This window comes from Nipponia nippon, unplaced genomic scaffold, assembly GCF_047370975.1.
Source record: "Nipponia nippon isolate SJK-2023a ecotype South Korea unplaced genomic scaffold, ASM4737097v1 scaffold_5, whole genome shotgun sequence".
NCBI classification, from domain to species: domain Eukaryota; kingdom Metazoa; phylum Chordata; class Aves; order Pelecaniformes; family Threskiornithidae; genus Nipponia; species Nipponia nippon.
The window spans coordinates 84349830-84366747 of NW_028262369.1; the positions used below are offsets into that span (position 1 = coordinate 84349830).

Consider the following 16918-nt stretch of genomic DNA (forward strand, 5'->3'; position numbering starts at 1 on the left):
TTTGCTGTAACAACTGAAATTTGTGGAATCAAGTTGCTGCTATAGAAGCGACATCTTTAATACTTCATTTTGGATTGAATGTGAGAGTCTCTGCCAGTTGTTTGTTCTCTGCAAAGATTTCTGACTTTTGTGTCTTTCATTAAAATATGGGAACTTAAATAGTTACATGTAGATTGCTTTACATGAAAATCTGAATGCCAGTTTTGTGGGGGAGGAGGGGTTTGAGCCAAAATGCTTTCTCCTTCTGATATATCCTCTTTCCTTAGTAACTGGGTGGTCATTTATGTGGCTGTGAGAAACTTGTACAGAGATAAAATCAGCTTTTTTCAAACCTCTTGTGCAAGGTATATTTTGATTATTGCAAATATTATTTCAGGGTATACAGTGAGAGAATTCCTGGAAGAAAATGCACCTGTTAGATAACTAACTCTAGAAGCCTAGCCCATTGCATTTAAGGGCAATTATTTAGTTTGTTAAGAGATTATTTCTACATTCTTAACATCTTTCTGTCAAAGAAGGTTGAACATGAACAGGCTTGAGACTTGTGGCATTTGCTTTCTCTTCATGTTTGACTGTAAGCTTCTATGATACGTGTGGACTGTAGATTTGATGTGAAATGGAAGTGATTTGATAAAACTAAATTACTTTTATTATATCCCAGAACGGTTCTCTACAGGATTTGAGCACAAACTTGGAAACAATTATTTTATACTGTTGCAAATTTCGTCTTTAACTTTGCTGGAGTCTGAATATTCATAAAGAGGGGAAGTTTATACATAATGATGGTGAAATGCATCACTCATCTCAGTGAAATGGAACATTGGAAAGGTGAGCGTTCTCCTGTGAGGGAGACATGTTTGGTCTACAATTATTAAACTCCTCCACAAGTAAGAATGATAACGAACCTTTGCACTTGCACTGAATATAAGGAACTTTTATTTGACCTTGCCTCCTTCAACTTTCAGCAAAGCAATGGATGTATTAAGAAGATCTAAGGTAGCTCTTTCGAAGAGGCTTGTGTCTGTGTGTGCTTTTTTCCCTGGCAAGAAGTTGAAACAGCCAGCATTTGCGGAGCCATAATGCACTGCAGCTTAGTGCAATAGGAGAATATATGCAAAATACTCTAGGGGTAAGTGCTGTGTAAGAATACAGAAAATATATCCTCAAAAAGAGAAGGGGAAACATCGGTGTTCTCTGCTTCTTTTTGCTTTTTCTTTTTTTTCAGTAATACTACTAATGTCCCTCATGTGTTGAGGCTTACTGTGCACAATATTAAATCGCTTAGCACATTATATTAGATATTAGCATAGTAACACCTTTGCTGTAATGGTTTTGCAATGATCACAGCCTCTTTTTATTTTATTTTTTTTTCCATTTTTTCATCTTGCACCAGGGAGAACCTGAAATGTTCAATTCTCAGAACAGAGGTTTTATTTTGGTCTTTGCCTCTTTGGTCCGTTTTTATGCAGATTAAAATTATTCTAAAAGTTCTGCAGTGCTTTGCAGAAACCCAGTGTTGTGTCAGCTGGCAGCATGAATGTTTCAGGTTTCTGCTGCTAGTGCTGCAGATAATATCAGCTGTAGCAAAGCTCTTCCTACGCCGTTGTAACAACAGCCCTTGATCAAAGGGCATTGAGAGGTTAAAAAAAAATGGGTGTGGTAACAAAAACATCCTTGACCTGTATAAGATTTGGGTATCTGAAGTTCAGTGAACAGGCCTTGATTTTATTTTATTTATTTGTTTATTTTACATGGGAGCTGAATGCAACTGTGGGCAAAGGGCTAAGGAACCTTTGACTTGACCAATGAGACTTGTTGACCAAACACCGAAACTTAAACATTTGCTGCACTGTACAGTTGTAATAAACAAAGAGAAGAATGTTCGAATGGCAGTTACATTTACCATTCTGTTAGAAATCTCTTTTCAGTTGCTTTAATATTTACCTCTGGCTAAACCTGTACCTGTTCTGCCTACCCCTTATCAGATATTCATTTGACTTATAAATGGGTGCTTATCAACTGGTACTTTGCTCCACTGTCTGGTGTTGTATCTCAATATGTGTTGTAAAACTTTACATTTACAAAAGCAGTGTAGTTCCATGAAGGGGAATTTTTATCAACTGTACTTGCCTTATGTTTTACAGATACTCTTTGTGTTAAGCAGAATATTGATTATTCAGGGTATTTATTTAGCGTAAAATGAAGTTTGATTATTCAGGGGTTTTACTTAGTGTAAAATGAAGTCTGTGTTGTAAAAATCTTCATTCTTTAAAGATTACCAGTCGTCATGTTTGCTAAAGGGAATATAGTCTGTGCAGTGTCATTCTGCAGTAAGGTCCATTGTCTGCCTTAAGATGTAAATGAACAAATAGGAGGCAACCATTGCTTGTTACAAGCTTTTATGGCTACGTTGAGTCTTGTGAATAGTTGTATAGAACATCCTGTATAATCTTAAAGAAAGCATACTATTTGCTAGAAGTGTAATTTCATATGCCTCTAATCAGCATCTCCTAGTTTACTCTTGCCATCTCGAATAGCAGACTTGTGTTAAATGGCTGAGTAATGTCGACATTAGAGGAATAATCTTATTAGTAAAGTCAACAGTGCCTGTGTTCTGGATTACTGAATATGGCTGAGTCCTAAACGTAAATTAGTTGCTTCATAAACTTCAGTGATGGGGTTGGAGCAGACAAACGTAGCAGTACTGCTGCCCAGTCTCATTTATAGTGTGCTTTTTCTAGACAAGCGACTCCATATGCGAATGACTACTATATATTTCTTTGGTCTGTTTCAAGTATTATAGACAAGCCAATAGCTGGTCACTCCTTATTTTGTTCTGGAGCTAAACTTAAATGCCTTGGCCAGTGGGAATGCGTCCTGAAATGCAAATACTAAGTATGATGGGAGATTCCAGTCTGGGTAAGAAATACAGTTGCTAGGGGGGAAGATGAAGCCTCTTACGTATCTTCCAGCAGTGGTTTAGGGCTGCCCTCCCCAAGCTATTTGCTCTTCCTCTCTTTTGGCATCAGCCTCACAGTGATGGTGCATTTGTATTGGGAGGAACTGGAACTACTGAGATGCAGGCACATGTTTCCTTCTGTCATGGCAAGGCAGAGGAGCATAGCAGACAGGTAGGACTAGCAAAGGCTTGAAATAATACTGTTGTTTGCTCAATGCATGCAAGCTAGATTTAAATTTATAACCAGAATGTTTGCCCTCCTTCTGGTGAGGAAGGACTCCTGATCATGTTATAACATCCTGGCATCACAAACTCTACGCTACTGCTGTTCCCAAAAGAAGCCGTTTTGACTTCCCTTATCTGTTCTGTCTCCAGCAGCTTGTTCCTTTGCCAGCTAACCCCTCTTTTGATTAAAAATAGATGAAATTAATCACTTACTTAACTAGATCCTTTTCTGGATGTAGTTCAAAACGTGGTAACATGGTAATATGGTGCCAGCTGTAGAAAGGAGTGGTGGGGAGGCAAGGAAACTTGGGGAGGAAAAGGAGGATGATGGCATGGCCATGAAAGGGGGCTGGTTTGTTCCCATTTAAAGTGTTCAGAAGCTATGGCTTTAGTGTTAACTAATACAGGCACTTGTTAGCCTCAAGCAGTACGTCTAGAAGGTGAGAACCTCTTACTGCAATGAGGTATTGATTCTGGAATCCAGGGAGAGCCATACTGCCAGATTTCAGTCAATTGCTCGAGTGGACTATCCTAAGATGTGCTTACCCTATAATTTCCACTACCGCTCCTCCCAGTTTCCATCGCCTGTACAGGGCTTGTACTGAATGCATAAATAACTAATATGCTTTATTGCAACTTCTGCCCTCTATTTTCATACTCTTCTTTTCCATATCAGCAATTACACTGTTCGTATAAGCTTTATTTTGCTCCAGTAGTGTGACACGTGATCTCAGAACCATGCCTCTGGGTTTGGGCTGAGCTCAGCGTGAGCCAGCGTCATAAGTGCTGGTCCCTGGTGTCGATAGACATTTTTTATCTTGAAGTCAATATTTAGCTGTTTATCCTGCTCCTGAAGATGCTCTGTTTTAGGGATTATGGCGCAGTAGCGCTGGTGCCTGTCAGGATGTACATCACCTCTGCAAAGCACTCTTGGGATGGTGCTCGCAGCGCAGCGAGGGCGCTCTGTGCTATGCGGGCTTTGTGCAGAAATACAAAGGACCACATGAGCAGAGGAACAGGGGATGATTTTCCACAACCCTTGCTAGTTCCTTCTGCAGTGAAGCAACTCTGACTTCAAAACCTACCGTTCACTACCCCTTCCTCCATCAGTGAAATCCATTTGCAAGATGCTAAAACTGACAAATGGCCATGAACTGGAACATTAAGGCAAGGGAAACACTGAATGTGTTTTCAAAGCTGTGTAAGCAGCTGTGGCTCATTGATCTTGCTTGATGGTGCAGGAGCATCGCACAACGCCAGCATTTTTCTTGGCTCTTTCCCTATCACTTAGCAGAAAAGGTCACCTTTTTAACTTTCTAGTTTAAGACTTGGTCATGACAAGTGTCTCATGAACATGGCTGACAATTTTGCTGACTGTGCAACAAAGTGTCTTAGCTTTGAGGGACAACTTTATCGCCTTCGTGTTGGCTCTGGAGTTCTTACTAATCGGTGTGATTCAGAGCCCTGTGCCTTTCTTGCATATGCTTCATCAGTTTGCCTTTCTTTAGCACAGTCCTCGTCAATCCATTTATTTTAAAAAATGGCAATATTTGTTTTTATCACTTTCTGCAGGCTGTTCCAGTGGAAAAAGCTCAAAATACTCAGGTTGTGGGCCTTGAGGTGCAATTTTTTAGTTTCCTATGTGGTTCCCACTGGAAGTTTACTTGCCTGGGTATGCGGCTTGGGGTCTTGTCCCACTGAAGACTTGCCTATTTGAAAGAGTTTACCAGAATAATTATATATGCCTTTAATAACAATGTAAGTCTCAAACTTCCGTTCAAGTAGGTTTTCCCAGGATTGTTTCGGGTGGCCAAAATAAACCCCCAACCCTTGTTTTGGGTAGATTTTGAGGGCTTGTCTAGGCTTTACAAACCTCTAATTGTCTTAAAGGTTCAGTACCTCTGGCCCCACGGCCTGAGAGCAGCCCGTGAGCAGCAGCGCTGCTGGGATTACCCGGCCGCGGGGTCAGGTGCAGCAGCACCGACCGCCGCTGCCTCGCTACAAGACTCTGAACGCGCATTGCCTGTCAGCGTGTCACGGAAGGGGGTTTGCTGAACACACGCAGGTCATCCGTGCATCTTGTGCACCGTGTAACAGCTCTCCCGCTACGTCTCGGGGCGTGCTTCCAGGTGGCTCCCGCAGGGAAGGGCCAGCCCGAAGGCGGCGGAGCGGCGCCGTGGGCTGTCCCAAGCAGCGCGCAGCCTCCTCGCCACGGAGCCCGGGCGGCGCGGCCCGGCGCAGGGCTGCCGCGCTGGGCTCGTCAGGAGCCAGGTTTTTTTTGAAGCAAGCAGAGGCGGCGGCGCGGCCGCACCGAGGCGGACGTTCGCGTCCTGCCTTCGAACCACCGCGATCACACAACGGCAGGAAGGCAGCGGCCCGGGCCTGACTTAAAATCGCTTGACAAAAACCGGCGGCCGCTCCCCCGCGCAGCGGAGTAGAGCCCGGCCCTGACGCCGCGGCAGGCAGCGCCTGGGCCCTTCGCCTGCCAGCCGCCGCCGAGGCTCCCAGCGCGGGCGGCGGCCGGGGCCCCGGCTGCGTCCCCGGTACCGCCGCACCGGCAGGCGGGGCGGGCGGCGGGGCCGTTCCGCCGCTGCAGCGGGGAAGGGGAGGCCTGGCCCCGCCCCAGGCGCCCTCGCGTCAGTCGGGCCGCCTCACGGAAAGGCGCCGCCGGCTCCCGGCGCCGAGGAGCGGCCGGGAGGCGCCGCCGGCCCGGGCCCGGGCCCGAAAGGGGCGGGGCGGGTGCGCGTGCGCGTGCGCCCCCGCAGCGCTGCGGTGCGAGCCTCCCGCTTCCCTCCGGCTCTCTGCGCGCGTGCGCAGAGGCGGGACGTTGTTCCCGTGACGCCCGGCCGTGGTGACGTCTGACGCTCCCCCGCCTCCCGCCGCCGGCGGCGCGGCCGACGTCACGAGTTTCGGCGGAGGGGGAGGCGGAGCTTTCGGTTGGCAGCAGGAGCGGCGGCGGCCGCCGGCCCCTCACGCCTGACGGGATTCCCCCCGGCCCGGCCCCGCCGCCGCGCCAGCGCTCCGGGGGCACCTTCGCCGCTCCCCTCCTCACGGGCCCGCCTCGACGCGCGGTTCCCTCCGCGCCGGCCTCGGTGCCTGCTGTCACCCTCCCCGCCGTGCCCCGGCGCGGGCAGGCCCCGGGCCCCTTCCCCCCCTCCTCCGGGGGGGTGGGCTCCTCTCCGGAAACCTGGCCGCTCCCTCCGCGCCGCCTGCCCAGCCGGGCCTGCGCCCGCCGCCGCCGGGCAGCGCGGGGGGGTCCCTGGCGGCCGCCCGGCCTCCGCTGTGACACAGGTCGGTGCCGGCGGGGCGGGCGGGGGCGGCTCTGGGAAAGGCCGGACGGGGGGCGGCCCTCGGCCGCCCGGATGCCTGTGCGGTGGCGGGGGGGCCGGGCCGGGCTTGTCGGTGCGCGTTGGAGGGGGCCGCCGGTGCGGGGGACGCTTGGGGCGGCCTCGGCATCCAGGGGGTGCCCGGGCTGGGGCGGGGGGAGCGCGAACCGCGCTGCTGGGAGCCGGCGGGGGCACCGGCCCTGGGCAGGTGGCGGCGGACGGCGGTGTAGTTATTTGGGGTGCTGGGGGGACACGGCGTGTTGGTTATTGACGTTACAACCGCAGAATCTCAAGGATTTTACAAGCTCTACAAATATTTATATGTCACCGTAAACCTTCCTGCCTCTGCATACTGATGCTGTAGTCTCTTGTCTTTAAATCGCTCTGCAGCGATAGCAGTGCTGTGAATTGGGTATGTAGGTCAGATTCTGCAAGGTATTTTTGTCGGGGGAATAAGTGGATATTAGGTTATTTTTTTTCCCTTACTGCTTTTGAGGTGCATTGCAGCACCCACGAGGTTGGGTTTTTTCCTGGCTTCCTCTCTTGCTTCGTAAATCTGGTTTTAGTTTTTGGCTGTGGAATTACTGAAGATCAAGGCATTAAATAAGCTCAGCACTTCTAAGCTGTATCGTATTGTGAAGTGCCCTCTGAGAGGGTGGTAAAAGATAATAGAAGCCTGCCTTCAAATAAGAGGGGTTTCTCATCCGTGCAGAAAATGTTTCTCAGCTATAACACTTCTTTTCTTTAAACAATGCAGCACGTTGCAGAGTGTAAGAGGCCTTCAGAAATGTGTTGCTACCTATATGGCAAAGACGTAGTATTTGCAGAATGAATGTCTACGTGCTTGTCTTGCACAACAGCTTGGATTCTCTCGTGGCATAGCGCTTATTAGCAGAATACCCTAGAAAGTGTCCTTTCCTATGGAATTCCCTTATGGATAGTTTTGAGGGAATGGACAGCGATGAGTTAGTACTTATGCTACACTGAAAAACCTTAGAAGAATTTTCTTGGTTCGTTGGGGTTTTTTTTCCCCTACCCTATGGCTAAACCCTTCACTGTCATTTGAAAATAACAGAAATACTGTATGAGGAAATGTTACTTTCGTGTTTGCCTTTGCTTACAATGGCTTTTTAAATAACTGCTTTCCTCAGAAATATATTAAAAAATGAGAACTTGCTATAATTCCTGTTTTCTTACGCTTTGTGTTCTGTCATTGCCACTGAAACGTATTGAACCTGAATATTGATTCAGATAATGAGGCTGTATATAATTAATTTGATTTTTTTTTCCCCCAAGGTTTTATAGTATTTTGATAAAGCAAAATAGCAAGGTAATGCTTGTCAAATTGACTCATTGCTGGAGAAAAATCTGTGTACAGTTTGTCTTGATGAACTCTGTCAGTGGTTTACCTGACACTAATGGAAGACCGGTGAAGGAAACAGATGTTTCTGAATTGCTTGTCTTGGCTTGCTGAGATTTCTAAACTGTCAGAAGAAACTTTTTCTAAGATAGCTGTGGCGTTTGGTAATCTTGAGAGCTTTTATAGTATATGTGAGTAGGCAGATATCTGTGACAGGTAGAATTTATTAACGTAGTGTAACAAGAGCATTATCTTGTTGTTTAATATCATGGTAGGGAAGCTTTTTTTTTCTTTATGTTGATAAAACTCTAGATAATTTAGGGTAAAATAAATAACCTTTCAAATTTAATCATAGACCCGTGAAAGGTTCTTTGCTGTGGTTCTTAGGAAAGCTAGTCAATGCGCAGACTTGTGGAATTTAAAGCCAATTGAGGCTAAATGCAGAAGACTTATTGTTTTATTATAAAGTTTTCTTCTGAAGAAAGCAAGAAAGTTGATCATGCTGTAAATTTAATTCACATTTATAGTTTTTACTTTACATTTTTTCTTACAATTTCCTAAAATACAGTGTTAATATTTAGGTACAAGTCAGAATTATTATTTTTTAAAACCTTATCATTATTAATATATATTTATGGAGAACTTCCTGAAAAAAGCTTTGCACATTAGCAATCTTAAGTTTCATTTTTCATCTTTCATTTATGTTATCTTTACTGCAGGCTGGCTTTTTATGTCAGCAAACAAAGTCAAATGTATAATGTGTAATTTATTTTTGTGACAGATTGCTCAGTGGCTCTCTAACTGAGCATTCTCTGAACTGAAAATAATGTTTTCTTATGAAATGCAACCTGAGAATGATAATAGAGTGATTTCCTTCATTGATTCCCCTCTCCCACCAAACACACAGCCAAAGGTGTTCTGATCTGTCAAGAGGTACGTGTTTGGTCTGGAGTAATGAACATATTTTCTAATAATTTCTCTTTAGATCTTTGCTGTTAACATTTTCCTCTGTTTAGACTACTATTTGGAGAAAAACAGATGAATGATGAGAATGTGACTGATCAATGTAATTAAGTACATCTACATCTTGTTACTTTTGCAGAGCTTATTTTCATACATATGACAAACTAATGTAAATATGTATACTGACTAGTGACTCTACCTAGGTTTATCTAATTAGCAAATAATTAAGTTTGCTGTCCTGAAAGTTTAACTTCTAAATTTAAGCTTTTAAAATTCTGAAGTAGAACTGACACAGTATTAAATTAAAAAAAAAAAAATCAGTGACTTCTATTAAGCACACTAATTTTTCTGTGGGAGAGAAGAAAAATCTTTTTTTAGAAGAATAAATACTGCATTTTCTATTTTAATATTCTGGTGTTCTGTAGTGCTAAGGAATAGGTCAAAATAGGTCATGCGTGCTATAATTGCACATATCTTGCAAAATAACATGGTAGACATAATTGGGCAGTGGAAACATGTTCAGAATGCAGTACGTTAGTCGTGATTCTCGCTTCTGGATCTTAGCGTGAGATCTTGATTTAGTAATATATTAATAACGATAAATGCAGCTTATAGCTCTGTGTTACCCTAATTTCTTAGACTAAACAGGCTTGTTTGCAAGTTTTTCTGAGATCTTTTTAATATGTTCACCTTAAGTGCATTTTTTGAGAAGCTGCAGAAGCTTTGGTGACAATAAGCGAAGGAAAGATGGAGTTCTGTGTTGGGATATTGCACTGATTTCTGTCTGTGGGAACCGCTGCTGTAGAGATGCTTGGCCCACAAATACGCATATGGCATAGCTTAGAGCCCAGCTTAATGAGGTCATTTGAAGTTGGACTTACCCCTGCTTTGGCCTTGCTCAAGTATCTGCAGTGTGCTTTAAAAACTGAGAGTCGGAATTGGTAATGTAGGGAGGCCTGTAGAGACGTGACTTTTTCCTGTCCATTTGCGAAGTCTTTTACTTATGTTTACTTCTAGATCTCAAATTATTGCATAGTTTTGAAATTATACCAGCAAACTGTAACCCAGTTTTTCACATGAGAGGAAGATACTTTTCTTTAGGCTAAAGGTTTTTTTCTTTGCTGTAGCTTTGTTTTCAGCCATTGTTTTTCTTTGAGTCCTTCGCTGTTTTTTCCTCACTTGCTTCTCTTTCCGTATTTCCATTCAATTGTTTGTCCACTTCTGCAGTAGTAAAAGATGCTGCTTTTGTGTTCCTGGTACATTTTGCACTAAGTACACCAACAGTCTGACAACAGCAATGTAATATTCACCAGCAATGTAATAAAATTCAAATGTGTCAGATATTTATGTTGCAAAGACTGTACTTTTGAAGCTCAGGTGTGATAACACTGATAAACTGTTCTCATTTGGATAAATGAAGAAATGATAGATGTATAAGAAGGGAAGGGATTTAATTACGCCAGTCCCTACTCTGAGGCAAAAGCAAATACACTGAAATCACGTCTGACGGAGATTTGTCTGATCTGCTCTTAAAAAACTCGAAAGAGGGGAATACCACACCTCTTCACTAGTCTATTTATAGCTAGTATATAACCATCAATATAGTTAGGAGGCTTTTCTTAATATTTAACTTAAGTCTCTGTCTCAGTGCTAGTTAAGCCAGTTAGTTCTTGTCCAACTATTACTACTCATGCAGGATAATGATTTCTGTACACTTTGCACCAACTGTTTGCATACGTGAAGACTGTTCTTCTGTCTCCTTTTACTTCAGACTTCTCTTTACTAAACTGTGCAAACAGGCCTTTTCTTCACAGGTCTTGTTTTCTCAGGATTGTTGTTGTTGTTGTTAACTCTCACTGGACTCTGAGTGATGTGTCTGTATCTTTTTCAAAGTTCCCCAGACAAAGCCTTAATGACAACAGAGTAATTAACTTACTCTATAAGTTGCAGCAGAAGTAACATGACAGCCTTATTAAAACATCATTCTAGGGTGTGTGTGCGTAGGTATGGTTGGGGTTTGTTTTGGTTTTGTTTTTTTCCAACAACATGAGGTCAGGTTCTTGGCTCCTGCATTTGTTAACACAGGAGCTTGTATTAACGTATGTTAAATCAGGTATCTCTTTCTTCGTATGTATGAATTTGAGTTGTCTTTCCGAAGACTAGAACCTTATACTGTATTGAAATCAATCTTTATTTCAGGTTAGTTTTCTTATATTAGCCATTTCTATACTCAACAGGATCCCTGTTCAATAAGTTATTCTACAGGAAAGTATGCAGTTTCTGCTCTTCCACATCTATTTCCCAACACATACAGTCCCTGTGGCTTTTGAATATAATCCTGCTCTACAACAGGAAACTTGATTGAGAACAAGTTCTCCTAGGTTAGATGCAGCTTCTGCTGGCAAAAATGTGTCTTTACCAGTCTATTTTATACACGTGCTGTCTTTGAAGTAAGTCATATTGCTAAGACAACTTCTGTTGGTGTAACTGTACCTGAACAAGCCTTTTGCCATTTTGAGGTGTCATACAGTCCAATGACACAGTAGAAGAGATTTTTATCCTATAAGCGTGCTTTATTGGAAGAATTGGAGAGCCAGCTACAAAACAGATGTGTTCAACATGTTTCCTGGCTTTACTCCATTTTATCTGACTTATGTAAATTATTTTATCCATAATTTTTGAGGCTAGATCACAGATGGAACAAATTGTGTGATTCTTTCAGCAGTGCTGCCTTCACAAAAAGCAAAATAGACACCAATAATAATTATTAAAGAAGGCCTTTAGTTTCTTGCAGGAAGAAGTATTCGAGTAGTCAGTGCTGATTACCTCTTACCTATCCTCAAAATTATTTTAAAATAATTTAGACAAGAGAGTTCTGTAAATGCCAACAGCTTGAATGCCATGTTACCAAAATGATAACAATGGGAACTGTAGTCTCACCGTCGAACAAAGATTTGGAAATTGGAAAACATCTGGATCAAGCTGTTGTTTGAATTAAAAAAAAAAGAGAGAGAGAACTAAAATACTGACACAAGCAGTAATTAAACTTCTAAAGAAAATAAGATGTTCTACTGAAGAACGTGAGAATTGTCACCTTAAATATTTTTTTTAATCTAATTGCTGAAATCTTACTGATAAAGCTCAAACTGATTGGTAAAGCTCAACCTGTATTTAATTGTTGTTTTGTCACACTGACTGTGTGTGTTTTTAGCAGTGCCACAATTATTGTAACTGCAGCATGAGGATATTTATTTTAAAAAGAAAAAAAAGTAATTGGAATGGCAAACCCCCAAACCTTCAAGCAGTGTTTTGTTTTTTCTATAATGGCTTGATGATAACTGAATGGGTAGAAAGTAGTAGTTAGAAAAGAGTTTCTTGTGCTGCTGATACCAGTAAGTGCAGTAACGTCTGGCAGAGATGAGGTGGATAGTGTAATGAATGACTTATTAAGCTGCTGCAGCAAGTTCCTTTAGAGAATATCTATTAAGGCTCTGTGTCTGTGAAACTGGCACTATCATGAATACCAAATGAGACTTCCAAATGAAAATTTAAATGGTTTTGGTGAAGTGGCTGACAAGTTTTAGGTAAAATCTTAATCCGTAATGAAATCAGACAAAAGATAATCCAGTATTCTTCCTTCAATGGTAAGCATGAATGAATGTTTATGGAAGAGTGAGAACAGGGCAAGCATATATAATACTTAGCTTGAATATTCTTTCAGTCCCTAACTATTTTCAGTAACGGTCTGTTCTTAATCTGGTGTGGGTTTTGTGTAATTAGTAACTTTCGGATTTTTCTCTTCAAACTTGCCCAATCCATTTTTTCATGCAGCTAAATGTCTGGCATCCAAATATCCCTTGGTAAGAAATTCTACAGGTATGCTATTTGTTATGTTAAAATCTACCTTCTTTTTTTTGAACTTAGCTTGTACTGGTTTCCTTTGGTGCCCCATTTCTTTTGGAAGAGAGTGAACAGTGACCTCTGTCCAATGTAACAATCCATCTCTCTGTTCCTCATAAGATTTTGTAGCCCTTTATCGCTTTCTCCCTCCACCCGAATATTTCCGAAACCAGAGAGTCCTAACTTGCCTCTTTGTTCCCCCCTTGTAGAACCCATTCTGTGCCCTCGATCGTACCTTTTGCTCTTCTCTGAAACTACTGTATACTGCTACGTCCTCTTCTGGAGCTGAAGGCCCCAGGACTGCTAGTGATATTCAGGATGGGCAGACAGTGATCTGTTTTGGACTGATTTCTGTGATGATAATTCCTAACATAGGCTTTCATTTCTGAGTGCTGGTAGTATTCAGTGCAAAGCCCATCGGTTTGTTATGTGCAAAGTTAGAACTGCTTCTCTTCCCCCTCCCCTCCACCCCCCAGGCTGCATCACTTTCATTCATCTGCTTTATGGCTCAGTCCCCTAGTCTGATAAAGACCACCTCCTCTACTGCAGTCAGCCCTTTCCTTGTTCTCCTGAATAACGTAGTATTGAAAGTAGCGTCAGCAAACTTTTCACCTTGCTTCTGTTTCTTGGATAATTTAGAATATGTTGAACAACACAGACTCTTGTGGAGCCCCACTGGTAGCCTCCCTCCTTATGAGAACACCAGCTATGTTTGTCCTACATTTTCTATATTTTAACCAATTTATTCATGCAAGGGTCTCTGTTTTTTCTTATGCTGTGACTGCAAGAAAGCCTTTGGTGAGACTTTTCCAGCACTGGAAATGCAAGTACACCATGATAGTGACTGAGTTCAGGTCTTTTTACACATGTTCAGAGTGCACCAAGAAATTTGAAAGTGAGGATCTCTTTTTGGAACAGCCATATCTACTCTTCCCTGCTCTATCATAATTATTCATATGTCCATTATTTCTAGTTTATTTGTTATAGGTCACACTTAACTGTTCGTAGTTCCCTGGAACCCCTGCATTACACATGCTGTCTTTTGAAAAATATTTTTAAAAGATCAGATCTGTGCAGTGGCCAAGAGGGGAGGTTCCAGCATGAGTTCTTGCTCCTTTCCTTGTGTTGCTATTGGTGCTGTAGAAGTGTGAGATCAGTTAGATGGGCTGATGGCTAATTAAAATGTAAAATAAATCATTTCAGCTGATCATCTGTTTGCTCTGGATCTCCTCCTGCTTGTCATTGAGGTTCAGCTGGAAAGCAGCAGGTACTGTAGACAAGCAGGACTACTCCCTTGGCAGAAATGCAACCTTAGCAGTGGAACTGTAGTCTTAAAGATGATGATGATTAGATGTGGGCATGTATGTAGTAATCCTTCCACTTGTATATGCTTCCAACTTTTGAGTCTGTAGTTAGTTTACCTTATTAACTGTATTTATGAGGGTTCTTACATTTTTATCAGTTGAGGGCAAAGTATAATTATGTAGCATCATAGATGTCATTGTAATGATTTGGTACCCGCTGCTAAGGGGTGTGCTATGGGAGATGCAAGAGGGAAACCTTATGAGGATACATTGTCTTTATGTCTTTGCATTTGATTCTTGAGTGTTTTGACAAAGCTAGGGTTTTATTGTTACATTTTGGTTTAAATGTTATTATGAGGGATTGAGTTGAATTTATGGTTTTTTTCTGGTTCACAGGAAGCTAAAGATTGTTACCAAAGCACAAAGTGAAAAAGGACTTGTGTACTTGACAGTTTAGCAGTATCTTAATGTGTTGGCCTATGTGGGTCATCCAGTTTAAAAACAGTGCCTGCTGAATATGGATAAAAACTTACAAGTTTGTCCATTTAGACCTGCTCAGTGAGACCTACTGGCTACAAAAATGATGCACAATTGTGTTACACGTGTGGTAAAAAAAATCTTTGGATTTTGCATGGTATGTGTTACCTATGCATGCACACAAGGTTCTCTCAGTTGCCATTAATGTATATTAAGTACACACCTGTCCATCTTCTCAGTGGTATTATTGAGCCCTCTGTACAGTGCCAAGCCTGAGAGGTCTGAGTCTACCCATACGTGTGGCTCCCTGGTTAAATTTATTGCTCTTTGTTGTTGTCGTTGTTGAATGTTTTAATCTTGAGTTTGAGATTGATTCAGGAGTGTTTTTTCTGTGCTGTGTTGGAAATCTGTATGGCTCATGAATGTCTTATCCTACTTAAATATTGCATGTTAGTGTACTATGAGATTCTTTTGCTTTTTATGTTCTTATTATTGGTGATAGAAATAATGGAGGAAATGTCTGATTGAATGTACAGAGTTAATTTGAGTTATGATGGGGGGAGAGCACATGGGGTATTGAGCTAGGAAGATTGAAATGTGAGCCAGGAAAGGCATTTCGGGCAGAAGCTCCAGGTGATGGTCTGTTAATGTTGTGGGAAAACTTGGTGGCAAGGTAGCAGAAGATGATGAGAAAAATGGTAGTTTTATTATCATACTCTGGATTTCTTCCTTGAATCGCTGCCTTATGTAGCGTGCAGGAAGAGCTGTGCTTTGAGGAACAGCTGTGCTTTGAGGAATGAGTAAGATGGTATATAGCGAAGACTGTTTGCTGAGGATTCCTCCTTGATTTGTTGCATAATTTGGAAGATGTATAGCAAATAAGACTGAGATGTCTTCACGGTGAAGATATGAGAATGTCCCTAGAGATTTAGATTCTGTCCTTGCTGGTGTCACAGCAAGATGCCAGGCAGATCATGTTAATCAGAAAGGTTCATGTGCTTTGTTGTGTTCAGGATTGTTTTGGTGCTTGATTTGCAATGATAGTAGTTGATTGGCAGTCATGACTAAAACAGCTGCAACTGTGAAACTGGGGAGTTTTGCTCTGAATGGAAGGTGCTGTCAAATGTGATGGTTATACTGAAGAAAAACAAAGTTTCTTGCTTTTAGCACCTGAAGATAGATGTTAAAACTAGCTGTAGAAATGGAGAGTGGGTTTATTTCTCTGGCTTATTTCCCGAAATAGTTGTCTTTCAGCCCATCACAGTCACAGAAATGGAAGATGAACTGAAAAGGATAGAACTAGTTACTGGAGCTTAAGGATGTGCTTTCTTCTGTATGCTCTCAGAAGCAAAATCTGACTGATGAGTTGTGTGTAATTACTCTCATACATTAATTGAAATGTTCCATTTGTTTACAATACTCAGTTTCTGCTGGAAGCCTGCTTTCTGTCTCATGTACTTTATTTTTGTTTAAAGAATAATGTTCATAGATTATAAGTGGTTTGTGGTAGGTTTACTTTTCTAGTGAACAGCTACTCTTAAAATTAATTTCTTTGTCACGGGTTGTAGCATGGTCTTCCCTTCTTAGACGTGTGAAGATTGCAGGAATCGCCAATACCAGTAGTGCTGTTACGAGTAAGTTTGCTTACCGTGTACTAGTAGTTCTTTGACTTAACTGATGATCTTGAATTCTGTCACAAGGAAGAGAGATATACCATATCATTTTAAGGTATATGCTGTGAACTGTCTGTGATACAAAAAAAAAAAAAGTTTTCCTCCTGTAGGATCTTGGATAGGGGACACACAGTTACATTTGTAGTGGGGAATGGTTTTCATTGTAACACCTTTAGCCCCTCTTCACAAATATTTTGACTTGCCAGTCATAAGTTTGGAGTAAACCTAAGGCTGATGCCACCCATGACAGCTTCAGCAGAAGGCCTCCAAATGACAGCAGCAGGTGCTGAGCCCAGAGCACCACAGAGGTTTTTTAGAAGGAGAAACAGAAACGCCTAAATCAGATTGTAACACTCATGGTAGTGCACGTTTATGGGATTCTCAGGATTAGAATTTCATGTACCTGTTTTCTTTGAGAAGCCTTTCATGGGGCTACTCAGTTCACGTAAGATGGTAAGTTAGGAAAAAGTTACAAACATCACAGAAGTGTTTTACTCTGTGTATTTGTGGGCGTTATAATGTTACCTTAATATACTGAGTAAGCCTTAAACGTTTTTGTAATGTGAGTAGCATTAATCAGCTTGTGTGGCATATAGCTTAGTTAACAGTAAGGAATTTGTTCTTCTTAGTGTTGTGATGCTCTGAGACTTTCCACCACGGTGGTGGTGATAAATTTCCAAGATGCCAGAATGATTTGGAGGCAGTGATGCAGTTATTTGTAGCCCAGTGGA

The 16918-nt window shown here is 42.2% G+C and overlaps 1 protein-coding gene across 3 annotated transcripts in view; it reads left to right on the forward strand.

Annotated features, from left to right (window-relative positions):
• Positions 1-6074: 6074 nt before the first annotated feature.
• The window catches only part of MAP3K2 (mitogen-activated protein kinase kinase kinase 2), a 56210-nt gene continuing 45366 nt past the window's right edge, over positions 6075-16918 (forward strand). For 2 of the 3 annotated variants that reach the window (XR_015698777.1, XM_087731722.1), the window contains exon 1: positions 6076-6475. The gene's annotated coding sequence lies outside the window, so the exon portion shown is untranslated. Of the gene's footprint in view, positions 6476-16918 lie in introns of all 3 variants that reach the window. The other variant, XM_087731723.1, reaches the window with a different exon arrangement.